We start from the raw sequence: 25,000 nt of genomic DNA, 5'->3' as shown, positions 1-25,000 counted from the left end.
AGATTTTTGTTGTATTTTTAGCGTTATTTTGTTATTGGTGATAGAGGTGGAAGGGGGGGGGGTAGTGTGGTGATAAGGAGTGGTAGTGGTGGGTGGTAGATGTGGCAATGTTGGGTTTGTTTATGTGGTAGATGTGGCAACGTTGAGATTGTTTATATCGAAAGTTTGGCAGAATTTTTAATTATAATAGAAAATAATTTAATATTAGATCATTAACTTCTTGGGGAGGAGGAGGAGGAGGGGGAGGGGATACTTAACCTAACTTAACCTAATCTTCCCTTACTTGGGTTAAATTGTTTTAGGTTATGTTAATAAATGAGAGAGAATTGATGTCTCTACTGTAAAATTGTAGTTTAGATTAATAAAAGATATAAAATTGATGTCTTTCGACTGTAAAAATCCTTTGGCTTAGCTCAAAGGATTGGTATAATTACTGTTTGTATGGAGGAAAGAAAAGTGGATATTGTTTTTCTTTTGTTTTTATAATGAGGGCAGCTGGAGGCCATTTTATTCTGTGTGTGTGTTTTTTTGTTGAGGGGATGTTTGTGTACTCTCTCTCTCTCTCTCTATCTCTATCACACACACACACACACACACACACACGTCATAAACCCCCCTTCACTCTCGCCAGGAATTTAATATCATCGAATTAACAACTTTCTAAATTTTGATTTAACAACTTTTGCATATGATTTTATTAGTTAATTAAATATTAGGTAAATTGAATATAGATATAATGGTGGATTTTTGTATTATTTTTTTATACATTGAGGGATTTTAATTTTGGTTTTTATTTGATATTTTTATTTAATTTTATAAGTATAGGTTTTACATATATATTTTTTTATATTAATACAGATTCAGGTAGAGACAAAGTACAGGGTCATATGGAAACTACAGGTACAGATACAAGCTTAAGTGAGTCTGTTAGATACGTTCTCACATCACCAGTTAGGAGGAAAATTGAACTTAGGAACCTTTGAGAATCCTCATATAGCATTCTCGGAAATGTAATCAAGACGGATTCATATTATGAGTTAGAAAAACGGGATGAGGGGCTAGGCTATATTTTTTCTTTGTATTTCCTTTTTATTTATTTTTTTTATGTTAATTAAGTGACCTGTGGATGTGAGGTATTTAACTTTACTCTCTCTCTCTCTCTCTCTCTCTCTCTCTCTCTCTCTCTCTCTCTCTGTGTGTGTGTACTGCTCTTGTTGTTGTTGTTGTTCTTCTTTTTCTTCTTCCTCTTCTTGTTCTTCTTGTTCTTCCTGTTATCACCAGTCGTCATTACACACACAATACCGGACGCCAAAGAATGATAATTTTGTTAAATTTCTCAAACTACCATCCCTGGGCGTCCGGTCTGGTGGTGGTAGCAGTAGTAGTAGTAGTAGTAGTAGTAGTAGTAGTAGTAGTGGGGATGGTGATTGGGTTGGTTATGATGGTGGTCTGTCTGTCTAAATCTCTCTCTCTCTCTCTCTCTCTCTCTCTCTCGCTCTCTCTCGCTCCTCTCTCTCTCTCTCTCTCTCTCTCTCTCTCTCTCTCTCTCTCTCTCTCTCTCTCTCTCTCTCTCTCTCTCTCTCTCTCTCTCTCTCTCTCTCTCTCTCTCTCTCTCTCAGTAACACCCCCCCCCCACCTATTACTTTACCCATCTACCTATTAAAATTCATTGAACTGGTATAATGAGGATAATTAAACCTTAATGGTCCTCGTTAATGGGGCTTCTTACACCACTTAGAGGGCATGTGAGAAAGACTAATGGGTGGTAAATGGGGTATTGATAAGTTATTATTAATAGGGTAAAGTTAAACTAATGGGGTAATAGGTAATAATGAGTTAGCTTTAATGGGGGCGAATGTATGATTAGTTAATGATGATTAAAGTCATGTAATGGGTAAAGTAATGGGTTAAGATGATATAATTGGGTTAAAAATGGGTAATGGTAAGCTAATATTAATGGGTTAATATATTCAAATAGGGGTAATGGGTCTCTATCTGGTACTAAAACCCATTATATTGACAGTGGGTTCAATTTTACTTGAGGTTCGAATCTCAAGAGTTCATTTTGTCTCCTGGTGTTCAGTTTATGTTGAATCACAGGTCGAGGTTCATTTTATCCCAGGGGTTCGGAGTTTTGTTTTCACTCACTTGGGAGGTTCACTTTTTGGTGGTTTTTCAGGGTTTCAGTTTTTTTGGGATTCACTTTTTGGTTTTCCTCCAAGGGTTCAGTTTGGTTGGATTCACTTTTTGTTCATGGTTCAGTTTGGTTGGGTTCACTTTTTGGTGGTTCATTTCCAGAGGTTCGTTTCTAAGGGTTCAATGGTGTTTGTTCGGTAGCCATTGATAATTTTGTTATTGTTGTTATTGTTATTGTTGTTGTTATTGTTGTTGTTGTTAACGTCACGACACCACTCCAGTCCACCTCTTAATTTAACCCCAGCAGAGTGAAAGGTGTTCGATATCTGTCTGTCTTTCTGTCTGTCTGTCTCAAACCTTTCACAGACGCTCTTTAATTTACCCAGCAGAGGAGAAGGTGTGTATGGAGCTGTCTGTCCATATGTCTGTCTGTCTGTCTATTTGTCTCACACTGTCTATCTTTTTGTTTGTCTATTTGTCTATCTGTCTTTGCCCGTCTATTTGTCTGTCACTGTCTGCTTCTAATATTCTGTCTCTATGTCCCTGTCTGTCTTTTCCTGTCTATTTGTGTGTCTCTGTCTATCTGTCTATTTAAACTTTCACGGAGACTAATTTACCCAGTAGAATGGAAGGTGTCAATCTCAGTCTGTCTGCCTGTCTGCCAATCTGTCTGTCTGTCTCTCCCATCCATTAAGCCTCACACACATATTTCTACAGGGATTTTTATCTCCAGGGATTTTAATTACCACGACGCTATATTCAACACAGGTAAATCCAGATTTTTTTCCCCACAGATTTTAATTAGTCAGATTTTCCCACACTCCAGCAGGTATTTTCAGATTTTTTTCAGGTTTTTCTTATTCGACAGATTTTTTGGTTTAATTATTTTTGAATTTAGTTGTGGTTCTCAAATACAGGTGGGAATGTGTATGGTAGAATGTAGTCCATTATATCGAGGTTCACTAGATATAAAACCCTTATATAATAGACTGTCGGAGAGTAAAGTCCATTATATCAAAGTCTATTAGATGTGAAACCTCCATATAACGGACTATACCCTAGATTGGTGTTCGTTAAATTGAAGTTTTACTCTATTTGGGTCGTGTCAGAGGCGGTGTGGATACAGTATACTGCACTCAACTACCATCACTCATTCACACTAAAATCAGTATACCTATTTACAGCTGAACGGCCTACAACTACCATGGGATCAAACCAGTGACCCTTGGGATAGGAATCAAACTCACTATCCACTCACCCACCACACACATCTCAATAATTATCCAGGTAAGTTATAATTAATTTTTCTATATTTAATCACTATATCATTATTCTGAATACAGGTAAATTACTAATACTTTTACTAATTAATTATTGTAGATGTGTAATATTTTCCTGCAGTGTTGTCAATTCCATCAACCATTGTGTCATAATTTTTAAACACAATTTTGTGGTCTTTTGTGTGATTGTAGTCTAATCCCGTTCATAATACAGGTACAGTAATCCCGTTCAAAATACAGGTAGGGTAATCCCGTTCAAAATACAGGTACAGTAATCCCGTTCAAAATACAGGTAGGGTAATCCCGTTCAAAATACAGGTACAGTAATCCCGTTCAAAATACAGGTAGGGTAATCCCGTTCAAAATACAGGTACAGTAATCCCGTTCAAAATACAGGTACAGTAATCCCGTTCAAAATACAGGTACAGGTCTGGAAGGTGGTAGAGCTTTCACACACACGTAAAGTATATTGAGACACACCTGTACACCCTCTCCCCTGACAGGTGTGTTGGCGGCTTATTAAACACCTGTGATTCACCTGTGAGTGTTGCCAATGGGTGTGTGTGTATGTGTGTGTACGTATGTATGATGTTTGTGTATGGCCGTATGTGTGGTTTTTTGAGGTGTATGCATGTAGGTATGGGTGTGTGTGTGTGTGTAGATTATGTATATACAGTATATGGTTGTGTGTGTATGTATGGTTATGTATGACATGTATATAGATATGAATGTATGAAATATATACATAGCTAATAATAAAATACACAGACATATACATAAATACATGTATAAAATCACACTTGTATGGTTGTATGAATGACGAGTCAGGGGCGATCTTGGTCAGACTGTCAGCTGGTAATCTTATTGTCAGCACACGTCAGCCATCTGGGGGTAACTGAATGATGCACTTTAAGTTGACCTGTGACGATTGACTTGTTGAAGACATCTTGCTGTTGTGACTTGTGGCCTCCAGATCAACAGTGGAGAGAGAGAGAGAGATAGATAGATAGATAGATAGATAGATAGATAGATAGATGGAGAGAGAGAGAGAGAGAGGTTCCAACTCCTTGTAAACTGACTCACAACTACAGGCCCAACCTAACTCGAACCCCTCCCTCCCTACACACCTGTGCTGTACACCTGCTGGGCTAACGACACCTGTTCTCTCTCTGTCCCTTAACCCCCTCACTCCAGGTGGACCTCGTTAGTGTGGGCTAGAGACAAGTAATTACATAGGTTTAATTTTGAGGGGTTGGATTAACGGGGTTCTGAGGTGATTCTATTTAAATATGTATTGGGCTTACATGATCGACATACATACATACATACATACATACATACATACATACATACATAGATAATAGATACATACATACATACATACATCCACAACTAGTTTACATGGAGGTGCGTGTGATGTGTGCATGTTTTATCATACATACACAGCATACACACACACATACACACACACACACATACACACACAGGTATAAAAATACTTAAGGTGTGTTTAATAGGTAATTAGTTGATGCTAATGAGTAGGTAAACGATTAGGGTATGAATAATTAATTGGTAAGGTGTCTAGGGAGAGGGGGAGGGGTAGGGGAGAGAGGGGTGTGGGAGGGGAGGGGGTGTAGGGGAGGGGAGGGTAGGGTGGGAGGAGGAGAGGAGGGGGTGGGGGGAGGGGGAGGGGGTAGGTGTTGAGAGGGGGTGAAGAGGGAGCTGGTTGGGAGAGGAGAGGAGGGAGTGAAGAGGGGGAGGAGGAGGAGGGGTGTAGGATGGAGGGGAGGGAGAGGGAGAAGGGTAGTGTAGAGTGGAGGAGGAGGAGGCAATATGGGGATGGAAGGAGGTAGAGGGGGTGTGGTTAAGGGAAGGGGTGGAGGGAAGGGGAGGGTAGTGAGGGGTGATTGGGTCAGGCTATAGGTAAATTCAGTTACCATCACCACCGATAGACTGAGAGAGACAGACAGACAGACAGACAGACAGACAGACAGACAGACAGACAGACAGACATTTCATCATTCCTTTTGGTAATTACGTCACTCATTAACCAAACTAACTTAATTAACATCATACAGGAAAGAGTTAATTCGCCAGCAGAGAGAGAGAGAGAGAGAGAGAGAGAGAGAGAGAGACCATCTAATATTTTTCACCTCTAGTATATCTCATTTCATTATCTTTGTATTCTCTGTAACTTTCAAATCACGTGTTAAGTTTTTGTTACCTGGGAAAGTAATTAAATATTTTACCTGTGTGGATATTTGTCTTGCTGTAACCAGATAATTATGTACCTTGTGGGATGTATTGGTAGTTTATGTAACTTTGAATTTAGTTACAGTTTTATGTATCTTACTGCTTATTGATTGATATTCTAAAAATCAAGGTGGCTAGTTTGTACCGGAGAAAGTATCATTATTTGTGAAACCCCCATTTAATGAACTATATGGAGAGGAGAGTCCATTATATCGAGGGTCTGTTAGATGTGAAACCCCCATTTAACGAACTATATGGAGAGGATAGTCCATTATATCGAGGGTCTGTTAGATGTGAAACCCCCATTTAACGAACTATATGGAGAGGATAGTCCATTATATCGAGGGTCCATTAAATGTCTAACCTCAACATAACGAACTATAGAGAGATTAATATAATGTCCGTTATATCGAGGGTCCATTTAACGGATTATAAGGAGAGAAGTCCATTATATAGAGGTTTCACTATACCTGCTGAATTTTTTTGTATTCCTCTACCTGTTATTATGATTACAGTGAATATACAGGTAGACTAATTAACTCTTCTTACCTGTCAAGCAATTAAAATTTTGTAACTATTAGACTGAATACATTTGATTACAGCGTTAATGAGTTGTGGTTTTGTGGCGATGAAACGTACTGTAATTTAATTTTGCATTTTTGAGATTGGTTACAGTTTCCCACCTGAAGATTAGACACCCTAGCTTATTTCACCTGATGATTTAACACCTGAATGCTACCTGTGGTTTGGTTAGGTTAGGTTAGTTTGGTTAGGTAAGTTGGGATAGGTTAGGTGTCTTATCTCCACGTGACAACAATTTCCTACCTGTAAACACATTAGCATTACTCCACACCTGCTTACACCTGCACACATTGCCTACACCTGCACACCTGCCTACACCTGCACACACTGCCTACACCTGCACACACTGCCTACACCTGCACACACTGCCTACACCTGCACACACTGCCTACACCTGCACACACTGCCTAACCCTGCACACCTGCCTACACCTGCACACGTCATCTTTTTGAAGTTTTGTTTACACCTGTCAGACTTTGCTTCAATAAGGTGGATAAGTGTCTATGAATTTACCCATAATTAAGAGAAAAAAAAATTGCCGCTCCAGGTAAAATTTGGCATTGATTCATCTTTTTTTTTATGTGTCAGCTGTTGTGATACATACATACATACATACATACATACAGTACATATGCATACATACATACAGTACATACATGCATACATACATACATACATACATACATACATACAGTACATATGCATACATACATACAGTACATACATACATACATACATACATACATACATACATATGTACAGTACATACATACATACATACAGTACATACATACATACATACAGTACATATATATACATACATACAATGAATTATCACTTCTTGATGTGTGAGAGAGAGAGAGAGAGAGAGAGAGGGGTGCCCAGTACAAATCAACAAAATGAGGTCCCCTTATTGAGTTACAGCCTGACCAGACCTTGAGGGGGGGGGTGGGGGTAGGAGGAGGAGGTGTTGTTCTTGTCATTGTTGTTGTTGATGTTTTTGTTGTTCTTGTTCTTGTTTTTGTTGTTCTTGTCATTGTTTTTGTTAATGTTCTTGTCATTGTTTTTGTTAATGTTTTTGTCCTTGTCATTGTTTTTGTTGATGTTTTTGTTGTTCTTGTTCTTGTTTTTGTTGTTCTTGTCATTGTTTTTGTTAATGTTCTTGTCATTGTTTTTGTTAATGTTTTTGTTCTTGTCATTGTTTTTGTTAATGTTTTTGTTCCTCTTGCAAAAAAAAAATGGTGATAAATTGAGAAAACGACAGAGTCTCAGCCTCTCTACGAACGATAATCCCTGACATAAAGTCCTTCAGGAGTGGAGGGAGTAGGGAGAGGGTAGGAGTGAAGGGTAGGAGGTGTGGGGAGGGGTAGGAGGTGTGGGGAGTATATCCTACGCGGCATAATCCTTTGGGGGAGAAAAAACACGATATCCTAGGCAGGGTAAACATGGTGTGGGGAGGGGAGAGGGAGGGAGGGGAGGTAGGTGTGTGAGGGGAGGGAAGGGGAGGGAGGGAGAGGAGGGAGGTGTGTGGTGTTTGGAGGGAAGGATATGGAGGGAGAGGGGGGGAGGTAGGGAAGGAAGGGGGGGAGGGGTACTAGTGTAGGGTGATGGCTGGAAGTCTGTGTGTGTGTGTGTGTGTGTGGTATTTCTGTCAACTACAATAAAACACAGTAGCCTCTCTCTCTCTCTCTCCTTTTATTGAAGTAGAATTTTGCTTATTGAAAATTAAAAGTAAAATATGAAACCTTTCTTCAAAATGGCCGACCAGCATTCAAGATATAAACATTTCTTTGTACAGTATATATAATCCCTCAACGATGGCTTCCAAGGATGCTGTAATAACGTTGTAAAGTCCTCCAAGATGCCAATATGTTTCTTCAACTGTGATTTTTCTTCTTATTTCTAGAGGATTAATTTTTTTTTATGTACCTTAGAAAGTTTTTTGATGGAAAGTATTGCTGGGTGTCCTGAGAGATTTTCTTCCTAATTGGTGATATGAGAACGTATCTAACTGCCTCAATTAAGCTACCACACAAAGATGGATTCTCAAAGTCTCTCTCTCTCTCTCTCTTACCTTTTGATAAATTAGAAAAAAGTTCAGTGTTTTTTCACAGAAATTCTTCAAAAGTTTCGACAAAGACCTACACATGCACTTTACCTTCCGTGTGTGTGTGTGTGTGTGTTGTATTGTGTGTATACCTGTGTGTGTTTTAGTGAGCTGGTGTATACAGTATATGCAAGTGTGTACATTCTCTCTGTGTGTTAATTTTTGGTCACACATATCAATAAAAAACACAATATATACACTTCAAACTGTTTCATCTCACAAACAAACAAAGAATTAGTGTTTTTTTTCGTCGTAAACAAAACATCAGTGAGGTAAACAAACAAACACACACACAAAAGGCAGAGAAAATTCCTTGTCTAGAGGCGGGGATAAAAATACTGAACCCGGGATTATTATTCTCTCTCTCTCACACACACACTTTCTATCTGTGTGTGTGTCTATTTTCACACACACACACACACACACAAAACACAGGGCAGGTTCCACAGTAATTTAATTTACATATACAAGATGAGTGAATTTCCTCATAAGCCTTGTGCAATTAACTTAGTGTAATGTTAACTGAATCATGTTAAATTAATCTGAAGTTAATTTAGTATAATGTTAACTGAATCTCATGTTAAATTAGCTGTATGTTAAGTTAGTCTAATATTAACTGACTCATGTTAATTTAGTATATTGTTAACTGAATCCCATGTTAATTTTATCTAATTTTAACCGATTCATATATTAAATTAACCTGTCATTTAGTCTAATATTAACTCATCTCATATGTTAAATTACTTAAACCTTAATTTAGCCACATTAATTAAACATGTTAACGCCCCAGGTAAAAAAAATCAGTGAAATTAACATGTTAACTCAACCAGGTGTGAACAGGTAAGGGAGGTAATTGGTCGACAGGTAGGTAGCGATGTATTGGTGTAAATCGTTCCGTGTCGCATCGAAAAGTCACCATCAAAAAGTTAGGTTGTGTTTGATGTCTGTCTGTGCGTATGTGTTAATGGCTGTGACAGGGTGGGTTGGGGTGGTGGGTGTGGATTGGGTTAGTGGGTGGGTTGGGGTGGTTGGGTGGTGGGTGGGGTTGGTTGGGTGGTGGGTGGGTGGGTTGGTGGTGATTAGGGTGGGGGAGGTGGTAATAATTTATGCTAATGCTTGTTAAATGTCTAAATCTCTCTCTCTCTCTCTCTGATTAGGTTAAGTAGGTTAGATTGTTAGGTGAGGTTACGTTAGATTAGGTTAGATTAGGTTTGTTAGGTTAGTTAGATTAGGTTAGGTTAGGTTAGGTTATTATGATGGCATTGCTGATAAAGTGATTATCTATCTCTTGGGCCTTTGATTTGGTTGGGGGAGGAGGAGGAGGAGGAGGAAGAGGTAGGTAGAGAGGAGGCATGTGTGTGTGTGTGTGTGTGTGTGTGTGTGTGTGTGTGTGTGTGTGTGTGTGTGTGTGTGTGTACCATCAAAGCCTCGCTGGACCAACCCTCAGAAACTCAAAATTGAGTCGTGAAATATTGATGTAGAGAGAGAGAGAGAGAGAGAGAGAGAGAGAGAGAGAGAGGTAACTCAGTAGGGCTCTAATATCTCTCTCTCAAGGCGTCAAAACAAGCTGGGGAGGGAGAGGAGGGAGGGAGAGAGGGATGAATAGATGGTCAAATGAGGAGGAGGGAAAGGGAGAGGTGAATGAGAGGGAGGAGAGTAAAGGATTGAATGGAGTGGGAATTAATAGGGGTGGGAGAGAGGATGAAGTCAGTGTAGAGGAGAGGGAGGAGGGAAGTAGAACAGTGAATGAAGATGGAGGAAGAAAGAAGAGGGGTGGAAGGAGGGAGAGAAAAGGGGTAGAAGGAGGAGAAGAGGGGGGAAGGAGGGAGAGAAGAGGGTAGAAGGAGGGAAGGAGGGAGAGAAGAGGGGTAGAAGGAGGGAAGGAGGGAGAGAAGAGGGGTAGAAGGAAGGAGAGAAGAGGGTAGAAGGAGGCAAGAGGTAAGGATGAAATAAACACAGTATTTCCCAGTAGGTAATCAGCTGACTCAAAGTAAACATACTCAACCAGCTGATTTTAGTAAACAAACAAGGATGTGTTTTGATCAGCTGACTGTAAGTAAACAAACCATTGAAGTAAGATCTCTCTCTCTCTCTCTCACACACACACACACACACACACACACACACACACACAATTTACTAATGATTGCAACAATGCAGGAAACTCACTCCTCACCCTACTCTCACCCCCACCCTCACCCCTACCTCACCCTCACCCCCTCACCCTCACCCCCCTCACCCCCTCACCCCCTCACCCCTCACCCCCTCAGCCCCCATCAGACAACTGGCTCTTCACTGGACAAGGAAAAGATGTTTACAAAAATATCACTTACGTCTAACCTTAAAGAGAGAGAGAGGAGAGAGAGAGAGAGAGAGAGATGTATATAAAGTAGACAGATAGATAGAGACAGACAGACAGACAGAAACAGTCAGATAGGCAAAGACAGATACAGGCAGACAGACAATGACAGAGAGAGGCTGTAGGTATGTAAGCAAATAAATAAAGAGAGAGAGAGAGAGAGAGAGAGAGAGAGAGAGAGAGTTGTAAAAGAAGATTGTCTTTAAACTTTGGCAGAATAGAGAAGATGGTGTTAAAGTGGAAGGCTTTATAGTCTCTCTCTCTCTCTCTCTCTCTCTCTCTCTCTCTCTGTCATTATTACGATCATTATATTGCTGATGATGATGTCTATGATGAGAGACAGACAGACAGACAGACAGACAGATATTGCAGGTATAAACCAAGAAAATCGATAAAGATGGATAGATAGATAGAGAGGGCGATAAACAGAGAGAGGTCAGGTATACTATGAGGCCACCTGAGAGGTTAATTACGAGGTATTTTACCTTCAGGTGTTCATTGTTCTTCTTGACAATGACCGCCTTGTGATCGATGAGGAGGGGGGGGGGGGGGTGGAGGTTGAGGGAGGTGGTGGAGGTTGGGTAAGGGAGGTGTGGGTGGAGGTTGGGTGAGGGAGGGGGTGAGGGGAGGGGGAGGTGGGGGAGTGGGTAAGGGAGGTGTGGGTGGAGGCAGGGAGAGGGGGGAGGTGGGAAGGGAGTGGGGTGAGGGAGGTGTGGGTGGAGGGGGGGAGGGGAGGTGGGTAAGGGAGGTGTGGGTGGAAAGGGGAATGTTTTAAGGTAGGGAGAGGTGGAGGTACTTTAGTGAGATCAGAAGATTAGAGAGAGAGAGAAAGAGAGGTGAGAGAGAGAGAGAGAGAGAGAGAGAGAGAGAGAGAGAGAGAGAGTGGCAATCAACTAATTAAATACAGTGACAGACTCATGTGCCAAAGAGAGAGAGAGAGAGGCTATTAACTAATTAAAGAAAGTGATAGCCCCAGCTCCATTGACAGAGAGAGAGAGAGAGAGAGCTAGCAGGCACACTAAGAGCCAGCCACCCCCTGTAGTCACCAATATATAGTGTTATCGCAGCCACAGCAGGCGTTCTCTCACACCTAAGTCACCCGTTCCTCCATTTTCTTTGACTTGTTTATATTCAGCCATTTTCTATATCCCTGCCGCATTTTACATCTTTGCTTATATTCCCGAAAATCCAAGAAATATACAGTATTATATATAGTTTTTTTATATTGTTGGTTATTTAATCAGTTATATATATAGTATAGTATAAAATTTATATTAATGTCTGGGTGTTATATTTTACGTAATAGCAAAAATTTTAAAATTATTATTACCTAAATATATTATCATTGGAATACTGTATATAATTATATTTATTAATACCTATACTACATTAAACATATAGTAAAACATATAATTAATATAAAAATAAGCCTCTAATAATTTACACGTATATGAACGATTTAAACAAGTAATGAATATTTTAAGTGTGTTATGAGTATACTATAGGACTAAACTATACTGAGGTAAGAAAGAGAATAATTAGTTGTTTTAGGTATTTTTTGTGTTAATAGGAAGGTTAAATTAAGTTAAATATTACGTTTGTTTATATTGAGTTAAATCTCGGTTACGTCATGTTTACATAATTGTTAAATGTCTCTAGTTATCTATATCATCATTTTTGGTACTTTTTTATGACTTTTTAACATTGATTAGTGTTTATTCTAGTTATATATGTTAATAACAGTTTGATTTTATTAGGTTTTTATGATTAAGTGGATAAATATTAAGGTTTAAATCTCTGCCTTATCAACTGGATCGTATTAAATCAAGGTTACGTATTAGAGAAAATTACTCGGATTTTCCCCAAGAATAGTAATATAATATCTCAAAGACCTTCAGATAATATAATTAACAATATTTTTCTCGTTTCTTGACATTAGAGGAAGTAGGAAGGAGTGTTGAAATTTTTTAATAATAATTTGAAAATTTCCTCCATTATGTAACCTTGGCGATGGTGACGTCATACGGAACCATCTTGATGTGTAATAATAATAATAATAATAATAATATAATAATATAAAATGGTAGTTAAAGTTTATTGAACGAGCATGACAGTCGTAAGGCTGAAAATATACAGTTACATAATTGGTGAATGGGTCTCTTGATTTACAAATAATATACAAGTAACATAAGTGATGCAAATATGATATATAATAACTAGGTGGGGAGAAGGTCAAACTACAGGGCATTTTAATATAGTGACAGTGCAAGGAGTAGTGTTTACTGGGAGTGATATCTGTTGTTTGTCCCTGGTGGCCATAAACTCATTGGTTGCACTTTGAGGGCCACTGACACTGGTAGACATGTGTTAATATTTGTCAGTCAGTCCTTGTCCCTGGCATTTAAGGGTCGTGTTTAATTTAAAGTTGGGGAGAGTGTGTGTGGTGAGAGGAGATGGAGGGAGAGGGAGAGAAGGAGAGGGTGGATGGGAGTGAATAGATAAATGAGGGAGAGAGAGAGAGGGGAAAGAGAGGGGAGAAGAGGAGATGGTGATGGCTGCAGAGACTTGTCTAATGAGGATTATTTTACGCCCTCTAGTTCACGCGTCTCCTCCCTCTCACCTCCCACTCCCTCTCACCTCCCACTCCCTCTCACCTCCCACTCCCTCTCTCTCCCTTTCACCTCTTTCACCCCCTCCTCTCTCCCCTTCCCTCCTTTCCTCCTCACCTCCCTCCCTCACTCTCCCCCAATCAGCTATCTATTAACCCATCTATCTATCTATCTATCTATCTATCTATAACCACCTATGAATGTATGTATATGTATGTATGTATGAATCTCTCTCTCTCTCTCTCTCTCCACTAGTTACTAATCTTACCTGCCAAGAGTTGTATAAATTACTCACCTCACCTGACCTGTACTCATAATGTGGCCAGGTAACGCGGCCCTTTATTATATTTTTGTGTGTGTGTGTGTGTGTGTGTGTGTGTGTGTCCTTGGTGTCTGTTTGTATGTACAGACACACTGATAGACAGACACACACACACACACACACACACACACACACACACAGATAATAGATAGATAGATAGACAGACACGCAGACAGACAGACAGACAGACAGACAGGTTGAGGTAACAGTAATTAACTGAGCTTCTGGTCGGGATTAGGTGAGGCAGAGACTCGCTTACCTCCCATTGACCCAAGATATGTAATGCTATACTCTCACTTTCTCCCATTCTATCCTTCCTTTTACCTTTCTTTCCTCTTTCTTCACTTTCTCTCCCTCTTTCTCTTCCTTCACTTCACTCACTCTCTCTCTCAGTCTTCCTTCCTACCTCTCCCTTCCCTTCTTTATTCATCATCTTCCCTTCTCTCCCTCTCTCCCTCATGCATCATTCCGTGTCTCATTATTCCCCTCTTTATCTTTTTTATGTCTGTTATCATCATTTTCTCCCCTAATCTCTCTCATTCTTCTTAATTATCTCCCCTTCTCTCTGTCTCCTTCATCTTCTGCTGTCATCTACACTGTCTCCCAGATTCTCCTTTTCTGTCTCTGTCTTTTTCTCTCTCCCAGATTCTCTTTTTCTGTCTGTCTGTCTCTTTTTCTCTCTCCCTGATTCATCTTTTCTGTCTGTCTGTCTATATCTACTCCATACTTTCATCTTTCTACCTGTCTCTTTCTCTCTCTTTCATCTTCTCTCCTTCCTAGCTTCTCTTACTTTAAACACCTCAAGGACCATAATCAGAGAATCTCTCGTAAACTAACCTTCTCAGTCTCTCAGAAGCCCCACTTACTTAACCTAGTATAGTCCCCCATCAACCCCATTGTCTTCATAGAAAATGGGGTTTTATTCGCTGTTTTAGAGAATTTGGGGTTTTATTCGCTGTTTTGGGAGAAATTGGGGTTTTATTCGCTGGTTTTAGGGAGAATTTGGGGGTTTTATTCGCTGTTTTAGGGAGAATTTGGGGGTTTTATTCGCTGTTTTGGGGAGAATTTGGGGTTTTATTCGCTGTTTGGGAGAATTTGGGGTTTTATTCGCTGTTTTGGGGAGAATTTGGGGTTTTATTCGCTGTTTTGGGGGGAATTTGATTTTGGTACATTTAGGGATTATTTGTGGATTTAGGGGAAATTTGGTGTTTGATATACAGTTTTTAGGATTTTATTATTGGTATTATTATTATTATTATTAATATTATTATTATTATTATTATTATTATTTATTATTATTATTATTGATGCTATTATTGTTATTGCTGAATTATCATCATCATCATCATCATCATCATCATTATTATTCCCACCATTATCATCATGACTACCGTAGCTAAACAAACCATCAGATTATAACTCTTCAAATTAATATCAATATAATTTTACCAGCTCGTGTTGAGAGGGCAGGTGAGAGCCTAGAGCAAGAGAGTTCACCTGTCCGCTAATTGGATTCTTCAAAGGTGAGGTAAGTTATTCATTTTTTAACCTTCTCTTGAGCCAGGTGGAGGTATATTGTGGTTTGTGTTTGTGTGTGTTGTGTGTGTGTTTGTTTGTGTGTGTGTGTGTGTGTGTGTGTGTGTGTGTGTGTGTGTGTGTGTGTGTGTGTCACAATACTGCTGATAGATGGGACACATAAACCCCATCTTGTCTCTTCCTTCCTTCCTTCCTTCCTTCCTTCCTTCTTTCTTTACCGTCTTTCCTTCTCTTCCTTCTTTCCTGTCCTCTCCTTTCTACTCTCTTCATCTCTCCCCCTTCCTTCCTCTTTCTTTACCTTCCTTCCTTCTCTTCCTTCCTTCCTTCCTTCCTTCCTTCCTTCCCTTCCTTCCTTCCTCCTTCCTTCCTTCCTTCCTTCCTTCTTCTTTTCCTTCTTCCTTCTCTCTTCCTTCTTTCCTTCCCTCCCTTTCTACTCTCTTCATTCCTTCCTTCCTTCCTTCTTTTCTTTCCTTCCTTCTCCTTCTTCCTTCCTTCCTTCCTTCCTTCCTTCCTTCCTCCTCCCTCCTCCCTCCCTCCCTCCTCCTCCTCCCTCTCTCTCTCCCTCTCTCTCTCTCTCTCTCTCTCTCCTCTCCTCTCTCTCCTCTCTCTCCTCTCTCCCTCATCTCCATCTCTCTCTTTCCTCCTCTCTCTCTCTCCTCCCTCTTCTATCACAGTTTTGCTTTTAGTTCAATTAAATTTACGACGAGTGGAAACTAAATATAATAACAAGTTTACATTTAAATTCTATTCAAGTCAGGTAAAGTGATTATCTACCTGTAATTAAGATGATTAGATGGATTGGAGGTGATTAGGGATAGATAGATAGATAGATAGATACTGTAGATAGATAGATAGATACTGTAGGTAGATAGATAGATGGTTATAATTGATTAAGGTATTTTGTATTCTTGGTGAGTGTATTGGCTACACCCACTCACACCCTCTTACACCCTCCTACACCCTCCTACACCCTCCTACACCCTCTTACACCCTCTCTACACCCTCTTACACCCTCTACACCCCTCCCACCCACTTACACCCCCTCCTACACCCACTTACACCCCTTTCACCCTCTTACACCTCCTACACCCTCCTACACCCACCCTTACACCCTCCTACACCCTCCTACACCCTCTTACACCCTCTCTACACCCACGAGACTAGTATATTAACTTGTACTTTCCCTTTGAGGAAGTTTGCTCTCTCTCTCTCTCTCTCATAACTTTCAAACCATTGAGAGAGTTTGGAAGTTGGTCCTTCCTTCCCAGCTTCCTTCTCTTCCCCCCCTCCTCCTTCCTTCCTCCTTTTCTTCCCTCCTTCCCTCCTTCCTTCCTTCCCTCCTTCCTTCCTTCTCCTCCTCCCCTCCCTCCTTCCCTCCCTCCCTTTCCTCCTCTCACCTTCTCTCTCCCTCCTCCCCGTACAAAGTTTGGTCACTGGTTGTGTATGTATGTATGTATGTATGTATGTATGGTTGCATCCTGGGCTGGACTACACTTGTCCATTATCTTTATGGAGCTAAACCCCGGGGCCTAGTGTGGAGAGGGAGAGAGAGAGAGGAGAGGGAGGAGGTGAGGGAGAGAGAGAGAGGGAGAGAGAGAGAGAGAGAGGAGAGAGAGGTGAGGAGGAGAGAGAGAGAACCAATATTAACAGCAACCCCTCACTCCTTACCTCCCCCTCCCCCACCCCTACTCCCCCTCCTCCCACCCCCCTTACCTCCTTCTCCCACCCCCTTGTACCCCTTCTCCCACCCCCTTACCCCCTTCTCCCACCCCTACTCCCCTTCTCCACCCCTTACCCCCCCCTCCCCTACCCCTCTCTTACCTCCCCCTTCTCCCACCCTTTTCTTTCCTCCCTATCTCCCCACAACCAATTTTCTCTCGTAGCAAAATAGTTCATCATAGAAAACGGATGTCGAGGGGTGACTTAACCATTTGTTCTGTGTTGAGGAATTTCATTTAAATTCTCAAAAATTAAAGGTGAATTTTCTGATGAGATTCTTGGCCTAATTGTTTTTGTCTATGGGCCTGTGTGTCTTTGTGATGTTTGTGTGTGTTTGTTGAAAGACATAGAGCCAGAATAAACAAACAAACAAACACACTCACTCACTCACTCACTCACTCACTCACTCACTCACTCACTCACTCATTCCTTTCATGTACACATTAGTTTTGTACACAGACCTCTTATGTACACATGCCAACTCGCTTGCCATGTACACATCAGCACTCATGTACGCTCCAGTTAAGTGACCAACCAACCGTGCTCTTCTTAACACGTGCACCAACCTGGCCTTACTTACATGTACACACCAACTCCTGTACACACAGCTATTGGGTATTCATGTTCACACTTGTCTATGTATACACAACTAATCCACGTTCATGTGTACATTAGCATTACTTATTTACACACAGCCATCTATGTACACACAACTAGTGCCTATTCATGTACACACCAGCTCGCATCGTGTACACACCAACCCAGTTTATGTGTGCACCGTATCTGCATGTACACACAATTAACCCTTCTATGTACAGACAGGGGCTTCATGTAAACATACTACCTTTCATGTATGTAAATTTTTCCATCTACACACAATTCCCTGATGTACACACAGCAACTCGTACATACATACATACATACAATCCCTCAATACACACACACACACACCAACCAACCACTACCATGTACACACACACGCACACAAAACCTTTCTAACGTACAATCTCCCAATGTACACACAACCTCGGTATCAACTCACACCATCCCCTCGTGTACACATACCCCCCCCCCCATTGTGTTCAGTATGTACACACAATCATCTTATGTACACACAGTCCTCGTCAGCGGTGAGTCAGACACGTCACAACATGTTTCTTGACCAGCTGATCTTACACAACATGGCGGCCATATTAAAGCAAACTGGTGGTATGTTGTTGTTTGGGGTTGTGGTTGTTGTGGGCTGGTTGTGGTAGGTGGTGGTGATTGTTGTGGGGTGGTTGTGGTAGGTGTGAGGTGGTTGTTGTGGTAGGTGGTCGTGTGAGGTGGTAGGTGTGAGGTATCTAACCTTCATTTCACCTTTCATTATTCCCCCACCACAATAAACACCCGTCACCCCTCCCTTCTTCACCCCAACACACCCCCGCCCCTCCCCTCCCCACCCTCCCCGCCCCACCCCTCCTCCCCACCCCATATAGCTATTATCCCACCCAGGTATTATTTTTTTCCCAGTATTAACAACAGATAAATCTCTCCTTCTCATTCTTTTCCCAGGATTACCACCGTCTCCAGAGGTCATATATAACTAGGGTGCCAATAGTGACCTGTTATAAGTGGCACTGACCTGATCTTCCTATTTTATGACCTATTAATGGTGTTTGTGACCTAGGTTAGTGGGTATGGGAAGGTGCCATTATAGTGCCAATGGTGACCTATTTTAAGTGGCATTGACCTATTCTGTCTGTGAAATTACCTGTTAATGACCTTTGACCTTGTTTAGGGTAGATTATGTGACCTAGTTTAGTGACCTTAGTGAGAGAGAGAGAGAGAGAGAGCAGCGAGGTAGAAATTACTCCACAACTCTGAAAATATTTCTTGATATGTGTAGACTCCTCACCTCCCCCACCTCCCTCACCCCCCTCCTGCCCATCCTTTCTACCTCCTCACCCCCACCCCACCCATCACCTCACCAATTGCCATCTCACCACCCTCACCCCACTCCCCACACCCCCCCATCCTTCTTACCCCTCTCTCTACCTCCCTCACCCCTCCTCTCCCCACCTCCCCACCTCCCTCTGCCTCCCACCCACTCCCACCTCCCACCATTACCCATCTCACCCACCCCTCACCCCTCCCCACACACCCACCCCACCATCCTTCTTACCCCTCTCTCCCTCCTCACCCCCCTCCCTCTCACCCTCTGCTCTCCACCCCTCCTCCCTCCCTCCCCTTCCCTCACCCCCTCCCCCCCTTTCCTGGAATTCCTAGACTGTTTGACACGTTTTCCAGTTTTCGGGGATAAATATATATTTTTCTCTTTTTCTCCAATTCTCTTTTTTCTCTCTCTTTAATAGGGCCAAAAATGTCTTACCTAATTCTCTCTCTCTCTCTCTCTCTCTCTCTCTCTCTCTCTCTCTCTCTCTCTCTCTCTCTCTCTCTCTCTCTCAGGTTGTGTTGCACTCCTGCATTGTCTCCTCATTCCTATCAAAAGGAGAGGTGTAAGTACTCGCACAACTCTTTACCTCAGAAGGTCGATTTTCTTATGGGAGGGAAAGGAGGAGAGAGATATTTGACTCGACCAATATCGCTGTATTCGTCCCAAAGGGGTTAGTGGTTCATGGGTCGATTTTTACGGAAGGAAGGGGGGTTATATGGCGCTAGGAGGGTTGTGGGGGTGAGGGGGAGGGGGCTGTCACAGTGGGGGAGGAACGGGGGATGGTTGTAGGGGGTGTGGGACGAATTATTGTGGAAGTTTTCATTCCAACTTTGATTCCAGTTTTCAATTCCAGTTTCAATTTCACCTTCAATTCCTGTTTTCAATTCCCTCGTTCATTCCCACTTTCAATCCATTTCTTTCATTCCAACTTTCATTCTTGTTTTCAATTCCAGTTCTTTCATTCCAGTTTCTTAGTTTTCTTTTATTGAGTCACAGGGAGAGAGGGTGTGTGTGTGTCATGAAGATAGATAGATAGACAGATAGATAGATAGATAGATAGATAGATAGATAGATGACTAGAGAGAGAGAGAGAGAGAGAGAGAGAGAGAGAGAGAGAGAGAGAGAGACAGACAGACAGACAAAATACAACTCCTACACAACTCCGGCTCTTCATTCCGGCATATTTTTTAGTTTCCAGAGGGGCATTTTCTCCTATATCATTACAGAGGCATTATTTCCCTTATATATAACATTATAAAGGCATTATTTCTTATATATATCACAGTAAAGAAGGGATTCTGGCATACACTCTCAAAGGCATTATTTAACGACTATATAACCATCAAAGGCATTATTCCTTCTACATATCGCAATAAAGAGGCATTCTGGCATACACTGACTCTGAGGGCATTTTTTTACCATATATACGGGTCGGGCATGAGCACACGTCACGGAAATTAGACAGACAAGCTTAGAGATATAATTTCTATCTGATGTTTTTAGCTTTGATGCAGTGGGTGGGGGGGGAGGAAGGGGTGAGGAGGAGGGGTAGGGGATGGTGTGGGGGAGGGGGGAGGGGTGATATGTGTGTGTGTGTGTGTAAAGGAGAGAGAGAGAGAGAGAGAGAGAGAGAGAGAGAGAGAGAGAGAGGTCAATAACAGGGGTGAACAAAACTGCATTTATTGCCATCTTGCAATAACATGACTGCCTGCAACATTGCCTCTATTGGTTCGAGCCCAGTTGATGTATTGCAATGAGAGACAGACACACACACACATAGGCACAGACAGACATAGACACAGACAGACATAGACATAGACTTGGTTAAATATCTGGTTTATTATGTGTTAATTTTCATTTTGGATTCTCAAAGGTTCCTAAGTTCAATTTTCCTCCTAACTGGTGATATGAGAACGTATCTAATTGACTCACTTAAGCTACCACACAAAGATGGATTCTCAAAGGTTCCTAAGTTCAATTTTCCTCCTAACTGGTGATGTGAGAACGTATCTAACTGACTCACTTAAGCTACCACACAAAGATGGATTCTCAAAGGTTCCTAAGTTCAATTTTCCTCCTAACTGGTGATGTGAGAACGTATCTAACTGACTCACTTAAGCTACCACACAAAGATGGATTCTCAAAGGTTCCTAAGTTCAATTTTCCTCCTAACTGGTGATGTGAGAACGTATCTAACTGACTCACTTAAGCTACCACACAAAGATGGATTCTCAAAGGTTCCTAAGTTCAATTTTCCTCCTAACTGGTGATGTGAGAACGTATCTAACTGACTCACTTAAGCTACCACACAAAGATGGATTCTCAAAGGTTCCTAAGTTCAATTTTCCTCCTAACTGGTGATGTGAGAACGTATCTAACTGACTCATTAAGCTACCACACAAAGATGCTTTCTCAAAGGCCCCCTACCAAAAATTCCTCTCACCCTCCACCCCTCCTTAATCCCCTCACCCTCCTCACCCCTCCTCAGCCCTCCCCACCCTCCCCCCCCTCACCCCTCCTCACCCCTCCCCACCCCTCCCTCACCCCTCCTCACCCTCCTCTCACCCCTCCCTCACCCCACCTCCACCCTCCCTCCCCTCTCTCCCCTCCTTAATCCCTCACCCTCCTCACCTCCTCCCCCCTCACCCTCTCCCACCCTCTCCCTCCACCCCTCCTCACCCCTCCTCACCCCCCTCACCCCTCCTCACCCCCCTCAGCCCATAACTGACGCAATAACAACTCCATAACAACCTGAACTGAATCAACCACACAAAGACTACGTTATTAATGGCGTCGAAATAGCGCAGTGACTGTACTGTAATGCAGAACATATGATAGCTCTTCTGTGTGTGTGCGTGTGGTTACTTAAAGCTGATGTGCACTTCTAATGTGGTTAGTAGTGAGTTAATATGAAGTGTTAAGTGTTTTAAGTGATAATTAATAGTTAAATGTATGTATAAAGTGAGATTTAAGTATTAAGTAGTAAGTTTATTGAGGAAAAGTGTGAAGTAAATGTTTATAAGTGAGTTGTGATAGTTATAATAATGATGATTTTATTATTATTATTAGTAGTAGTAGTAGTAGTAATAGTAGATGTAATAATAATAATCATAATAATAATAATTATAATAATAATAATAATAATAATAATAATAATAATAATAATAATAATAATAATAATAACAATAATAATACCAACACCAAACAGGAAAACAAACAACAACAAAAAACAGGTAATAAACAACCCAATCCAATTAAAACAACTAAACAACACTAATCATTGCCAAACGTTCCCAGAGACATTAATAAAACTCTTGCAATAAATAAAACAGTTTGCAACATGATGCCGCCATTTGAATTGCAACATCAATCCCACTACACTCTTGTCAGCACTTTATTACATGTAAAGCCGTGGCAGAGTGGGTAGAGAGCATGTTTGATGTACTTAGAGGTCATTGGTTCGATCCCCAGGTGTCCACAGTCCATCTAGGTGTAAATAGACCGGTGGCAAAGTGGGTAGAGAGCTTGTTTGATGTACTTAGAGGTCGCTGGTTCGATCCCGGGGCGCCCATGGTCTACCCAGGTGTAAATGGGTACCTGGCGTTACAGTTGAGGAAGTGGAGGTGGTCGAGTACAGTGTCTGTCTGTGTGTGTGTCATTGTGTCTGTTTTATCTGTCTTTTTCGTTGAGTTATCTTGTCTGTCTGTCTGTCTATCTGTTTACATATCTGTCTATCTATCTATTTACCTGTCAACCAATCTGTTTACTGTATATCTATCTATCTATCTATCTATCTATCAATCAATTATATACATTGTTCATTAAATTATTATCATCTAATTTACATATTTTAACCTGGTCTCATTATTCCTTTGTATTTAGTAATTAACTTCTGTCGTGTTAAAATGTTCTGCTTGGTGCTTTGTGTCGTGGTGAGAGTGAGAGAGAGCGAGAGAGAGCGAGAGAGAGAGAGAGAGAGAGAGAGAGAGCGAGAGAGTGTGAGGGGTGTGTGTGGGGGGATTCACAAACGAACCCACAATATGAACCCCCTTCCTCCCCCCGCTTCTCTAAATGAACCCTTATAATCGAACCCACAATATGAACTCGCTGATGCCTTTCTACTAAACGAACCCAGGCGGAAACGGCTATATATTCACTTCTGTTTGAGCAGCCCTGAAGGGAGTCAATAGACCCTTTTGAGTTGATGCTTCGAAGCGTGGTATTTTAAGTTGGGTGTTATGGTCGAAACTCGCGGGCTTTTGGCTGCTGGTGTTTTGTTTTGGTCATATTTGGCAGGACAAGGTGGTAATTTTGTGGGAAAGGGGTAATTTAGCCGGGAAGGGGGTAATTTAGCCGGGAAGGGGGTAATTTGGCAGTAAAAGGTGTAATTTGGCGGGGAAAAGGGGATAATTTGTGTGGACATTGAAATTATAGTAGGAAAAATGTATCATTTGGCAGAAAACAGTAATTTGGATGAAAATTGGATATGTTGTACAGATGCCGTAACTTCTTCACTCCTGAGCAGTTGCTTCAGTTAGATAGGATGGAATCAAAGGCATTTCGTCTTACTAACTCTCCTCCTTTAGTCGACAATCTTTCTTCCCTTTCTCTTCGCCGCAATGTTGCTTCACTCTCTCTCTTTTACAGGTACTTTAACGGGCAATGTTCGGTGGATTTGGCATCCTGTGTACCGCCGGCAAGGCCGTGGGCTCGTAACACACGTCTTGCCCGCGGTGCCCACCGTTTCTCTGTGGATGTCGGTCACACTAGAATAACCCGTTATAGTACCTCCTTCTTTCCTCACACAGCCAAACTGTGGAATGCTCTGCCTTCTTCTGTTTCCAGACTTATACAATCTGTCTCACTTTAAGAAGCTGATTTTCCGGCATCTTCGTGGTGTAGATTAACACAGTACAGTATAACCTTTTTCTTCTCTATTGTTAATTTCTTTCTGTTCTTATGTTTTCGCCCCCCAGGCCCCGTTGTGGGTCGTTGGACCTGTGCCCGGGTGGGCTAATCCCTGTAAAAAAATGTGTATGTATGGAAGTACAGTATGTAAGTATAAATTAGTACCTTACCTTTCCTTCACCTGCCTAATTAAGGCCTCACACTCACCTGTAAAGAAACAATAAAAACATTAATTAATTGTAAAAACAAAATAATAATTTATAATGCTGTTATTTATCTCAGTTTATTATTATTGTTGTTGTTGTTGTTATTATTGTTATTGTTGTTGTTATTGTTGTTATTATTGTTGTTATTGTTGTTGTAGTTGTACTCTTATCCATCCATCTTTTATCAATCCATTCAATTTAAACTTTTTTTTTCGCTTGATATGTTCCTAGAGTACTGTTATTTACACACACACACACACACACACACACACACACACACACACACACACACACACACACACACACACACACACACACCAATAATACCTCCACACAACCACTAATTAATACACCTATTCACCTGACAGGTATACTGGCAAGTTTCTGATACCGCTACCACATGTGTAGATTATGGGTATACATATGTATCCTGTGTAGTGGTCCTGAGGCTGATAGGAGGAGGGGTGTGTGTGTGTGTGTGTGTGTGTGTGTGTGTGTGTGTGTTTTATTATTATTACGGTATTAAACTCAATGGAAACACAGACCATCATTTCAGTAACACAAACATTCCACTACTACTACTACTACTACTACTATTACTACTACCTGTACTACTACTATTATTATCATGGCTACCACAACCTTTCCCACTACCACCACCACCACCAACACCCCACACCACCACACCACCTACCACAACACCCCCTTTACCCACAACCACATCACCTACCACAACCAACAACCACAACTACCACAACACCCTCTTACTACAACATCATCATCCCCTCCCATTACCCAGCTACTACCACCACCCTTTACCACAACCACCACATCTCCTCCTACCTACCACCATCACCTACCACCCCAGATTTACCTGGCTGGGGGACACTAATTACCCACCCACTCAGTGTTAGTCAGGTGAGATCTATACAAGGCAACACTTTAACCTAATCTAATCTACTGCATCAAGAGCACACCTGATTACAGTATACTAGGGTGGGAAGGTGGTACTAAATTAAGAGAGGATACTAGAGTGGGAAGGATACT

The 25,000-nt window shown here is 41.4% G+C and overlaps 1 protein-coding gene across 5 annotated transcripts in view; it reads right to left on the bottom strand.

Moving 5' to 3' along the window:
- The window catches only part of LOC121876451 (ras-related protein Rap-1b-like), a 61,795-nt gene that overhangs the window by 14,668 nt on the left and 22,127 nt on the right, over positions 1–25,000 (bottom strand). For 2 of the 5 annotated variants that reach the window (XM_042381543.1, XM_042381542.1), the window contains exon 1: positions 4,217–4,445. The exons of the other annotated variants lie outside the window; for them this stretch is intronic. The gene's annotated coding sequence lies outside the window, so the exon portion shown is untranslated. Of the gene's footprint in view, positions 1–4,216; positions 4,446–25,000 lie in introns of those variants that run through there. 5 annotated transcript variants of the gene reach the window in all.

Source organism: Homarus americanus, unplaced genomic scaffold (assembly GCF_018991925.1).
Source record: "Homarus americanus isolate GMGI-L3 unplaced genomic scaffold, GMGI_Hamer_2.0 scaffold54095, whole genome shotgun sequence".
In the NCBI taxonomy this organism is placed as follows: Eukaryota; Metazoa; Arthropoda; class Malacostraca; order Decapoda; family Nephropidae; genus Homarus; species Homarus americanus.
Note: the sequence above shows the minus strand (reverse complement) of the source record. Positions and strands in the feature narration are given on the sequence as shown.